The sequence below is a fragment of the Monodon monoceros genome, unplaced genomic scaffold, assembly GCF_005190385.1.
Source record: "Monodon monoceros isolate NGI ecotype Baffin Bay Population unplaced genomic scaffold, NGI_Narwhal_1 Super_Scaffold_16, whole genome shotgun sequence".
Lineage (NCBI taxonomy): Eukaryota > Metazoa > Chordata > Mammalia > Artiodactyla > Monodontidae > Monodon > Monodon monoceros.
The window spans coordinates 24,631,775-24,636,341 of NW_021703772.1; the positions used below are offsets into that span (position 1 = coordinate 24,631,775).

A 4,567-nucleotide genomic window follows, 5' to 3' on the forward strand; every position below is an offset into this window, starting at 1 on the left:
AAATCAGGAGGCAAAAAGGAAGAGAGAGAGGGGCAAGATGGAAGCTTGAAGCCTAACTACCTTTCCATCCCTCCTTTCTCCAAACACTATCCACTGCATCATTTCCTTGGAATATGGGGCACTTGATCCTCAGTTTTGACACCATCCCAGCTCAGTGTCAGGGACTAAGCCCCAACCCATTCTTCAGGAGAAAGCCCCAAACCACTTGCTCCTTGGAGCAACCACTCACAGAGACAGGAAACCTACTGATACAATGGGGGAAAAACAAACAAACAAACAAACATATACTCTGGCTTAAGATCATTCCACATTCAAATATTGTGTCTACCCCTTTCTAGCTGTTGACCCCATGCGAGTTGCTAAACCTTCCCAAGCTTATGTTTCCTCATGTGAAAAAAATGAAACTGGTAACTGTGTTTAAGATTGCTTTGAGATGGTAGATAACCTTAATACTTCATTAGGTACTCTCTCACTACCTAATGATAGATACTATCTCCTAGATAGTAGTTGCTTTTATTATATATCTAAAATTATATATTTGCACAGAAAATCAAATGCATAGACTCATTTATTGTTAAAGGCATATTTATGAATACACATGTATATCCATGGTCCTACCCATTAGGGTAATCACATTTGTTATACAAAAATTTACCCAGTAGTTACTCTTCTAGCTCCTAAGAGTATTTGCTCTTCAAGGAGGATCCTTTAGAGACCATCTAATCTAGTGACTTTCAAATCTTATGTTTTAGAGATAGGATTCCATGATAGTTATTTAAAAAAAAAAAAAAGTAGCTGGTATAGGGGTTAGTGGCAGAGGAGCTGGTGATTAGGGGAGGTTGAGTGGGTTGGTCTCCAGATGACCTCACCCACTTTTCAACCAGAATAACTCCAATCATGTATGTTTAGCTTTAATGTATTTTTTCTGGAAGTGCTTTTTATTGTTTAAGTCACACCTCCATCACCAAAAGCGACAACAACAACAACAGCAACAACAACAAAAAACACATAGATTCAGTCCAGCCCCTCATTGGCATACGAGGACTGAACCCAGCAGGCCTTAAGTGACTTGTGGAAGGTCACATAATGGTTGTTAATGGCCAAACCAGAGATTAAAACCACTTTTTCTGCCCTTTGTTTAATTGTTTGGTTTTGGTTTATTTTTTCCTCCCTTTCTCTTCATTTCCTTCACCTAACTCACTTTTTTGAAAAGTTTCTGGGTTGGAATTTCAGAGGTTGATGTATAGGAAACTGAAGGGGTTTTAAATTAAACCTGTTTTTAATATAATATGTTTCTGTCATATGCTCTAAAATGTTTACTAAAACATAGGATAAATGTAATGCATTTGTGACTGTAATTTAAAAATTGGTTATTTTGGGCAAAAGTCATCAAATGTCATATTCCATCTAGGAAATGCATGAATAAAAATGGCCATAGTCAGCATTAAATATTTTATAAGGAGACAGTTTACAGCGGTATTCAGCTACTGTATTAGAATCTCAAACTAAAAGGAAATTAAACTAATTTTTTATGTAAACGAATTGTTTTCATAAGGAAGCACAAGGGAAATTAAGTGTATAATCATGCCTGAAAGTCAGGATTTTTCCAGGAAGCAAGTTTCTTGTGTGAATTTCTTGAGGTATTTGGGAATTTCGCCATGAACCCTCCAAATTCCTTCTAATTTACATATCATGATGTGTGATAGCCTCAAAGTTTCAGACATTTGAAGTTTTGAAGAATTAACAGACTTTTCTGAACCCTCTATTAATGGTGATTATTGTTGTAAACTATTATGACAATGGACTGTATTTTTAAATGATGACCATAACAATATCTCCAGTCTCACATGTTCCTCTACAATGTGACCTTATTCTTCACCAACAAGAAGTGAATTCTATTTCCCCTCTTCTTGAACCTAGGAAGGCTGTGACTGCTTTGCCTGATAGACTACACACAAGTAGTAGTGTATGACTTCCAAGGCTGGGTCATAAAACTGATGCAGCTTCCATTGTGTTCACTAGGAGCTTTGAGCCACCATGTTAGAAGTTTGACTATTCTGAGGCCATTATCTTGTGACATGCTAAGCTACATGGAAAGGCCACATGAGGCGCCCCTGGTTGGCAGTCAGTCTTATTCTTTGACTCATTCAACCCCAGACTCCAGCCATGTGATTGAAACCATCTTGGACCCACCAGACCATCCCATCTACCAGAAGAGTACCACTGAGTTTCCTCAATGACTAGAGAAGCAAAGGCACACCCATTTGAGCCCTGCTCATATTTCTCACCTACAGTATTGTGGTATTAATAAAATGAAAAAGTTGTTTTACACCACTAGTTTTTAGGGTCATTTATTTCACAGTAGTGAAAAACTATTATAGATTTAGTTAACAAGTATCAATTCATTAGGCCCAACTTGGAGATTCAGGGTTGATTAGAGCAGAAACATAATATCTATATCTTTTATTGGTTTGTTTACAATTTTTATTTATTTTATCCTAATTTTATTTTTTAAATTTATATAATTTAATATGCTAAAAATGAGAAAATAAACAGGGCACGGGGACACAGAGTACATTAAGGAAAAGTAATTTCAAGATTCTCTTCATTTTGATTGTATTGCTTTCTTGCCTTCAGGAGGTAAGATTTTTGATTTCAAAAGTTATGAAATATTTAAGAAGAGAATTTACATCTTGCTATTTTCTCAGCAGTCTGGATAAAGTTTACGATTATTGAGAAGTGTCAGTGCCTCTACAATGGAAATTTTGCCTTTGGGAATGTTCTTAATATTCATCATGTCAGGATGATGGTTTTCCGGCAACCTGAACTCCTTTGGCTTCTGACGTTTTCCAGCATCCTTTACCTGCACAGAAGACACGGGATCTTTGGAATCGACATACACATCTTTTAGTAATGACAGCAGTTTGTCATTTTTCTAGCAATTTCTCCCTTAATTTCTGGATGGCTGCTCATCTGCTTTCGCAGGAGGTTCTTGGTGGAGGGGTGCCTGGGAGCGGGGAAGGGCTTCATCATGCTGATTTCCCATTGCGCCCGGTTCTCTAGGTTGAAATTCCTGATTGTGTGAGTCACTGCAGACCCCATCTCTTCACAACATGATGCCTGTAAGTTCACACCACACATGTGGTTAAACACTGGCATGGGCAACCTCCAGGATGCACTGGGCTAAAAAATTGTTTTAAATAATAGCTTTCTTGAGGTATAATGTATATACATACCATAAAACCACCATTTTAAGTGTACAATACAATGATTTTTAGTAAATTTACTGAGTTGTGTGGAATTAACATCATCTAAAATTAACCCAATTTTAGAACATTCCCTCCCACCCACCCCCAAAAAAAGCCTTACAGAGGAATTTTAGAATATTTTCCAAAAGTAGGTCCCTTGTGCCCAACTGCAGACAGTCCCTCTTCCTACCCCCAAAGCCACTTGAGTTTAACTTTTTTCTGCCTCTGTAGAACTGATGATGTGTCTTTGATCTGGTTTTGGACTCCCAGGGAGTTCAAGTCCAGAAGATCAAGCAAAACGTGTGAATCTGGAGCTTCCTTGAATACTGGGTCTGAGTTATTTTCCTGTTAGACTCTGCCTTGTTCTCCAAGAGCTCTTTAGTTTCTGAGTCCGTAACAGTTTTTAAGAGCGTGAACCTTGGATTGTCTCAGTTCAAATTGTATTTTCAACACATATTAGTTGTGTGTCATTGGACAAGTTACTTAATTTTTCTAATTCATAGTTTACTAATTATAAAAAGGGAATGATGTTATCTACCACATGAAGCTATTGTGAAGATCAAATTAAATAATGTACTTAAAGTACTTAGAATAGTACCCAGCATGGTAATAACAATAATAGTAGCTGTTATTTAATGAGTACTTATCAATTTAGCTGGCACTATACTTTACATATATTAACTCATTTAATTTTCTCCCAAACTCCATGAATCAGGTGACATTACTGTTCATAAATGAGAAACTGTGTACCCATGGGCAAATTACTTAATTTCTGCTTTTCTACTAGAAAGTACCAAAGCTATTAACACCCAATGAATAGTTGTTTTATTTAGCATGGGACTTACTAGGAACTTGTTTGAGTCATAGCTATTAGAATTCCCTCATTTCTCTCTTTGGAGTCTTAAAACCTGTGAATTTTTCTGTCTTCTCAGCCAAACATATTCCAACACACACACCCCACTTCTTTTGGATTGCAAACGTCAATCTTAAACGTGGTAGTTTCTTTTTTTTTTTTTTTTTTGCGGTATGTAGGCCTCTCACTGTTGTGGCCTCTCCCGCTGCGGAGCACAGGCTCCGGACGCGCAGGCTCAACGGCCATGGCTCACAGGCCCAGCCGCTCCGTGGCATGTGAGATCTTCCCGGACCAGGGCACAAACCCGAGTCACCTGCTTCAGCAGGTGGACTCTCAACCACTGTGCCACCAGGGAAGCCCCATGGTAGTTTCTTAATAAACACTAACTAATAGAATGGATGAAAGAACAGATGCATCTGTGTCTTGAGGATGTCTGCAGCCAACTTTGGGAAGGGGTAAAAATCAA

The 4,567-nt window shown here is 38.0% G+C and overlaps 1 pseudogene; it reads right to left on the reverse strand.

Moving 5' to 3' along the window:
• Nucleotides 1-2,605: 2,605 nt before the first annotated feature.
• Nucleotides 2,606-3,102, reverse strand: LOC114896732 (annotated as a pseudogene).
• Between the last annotated feature and the right edge of the window lie 1,465 nt (nt 3,103-4,567).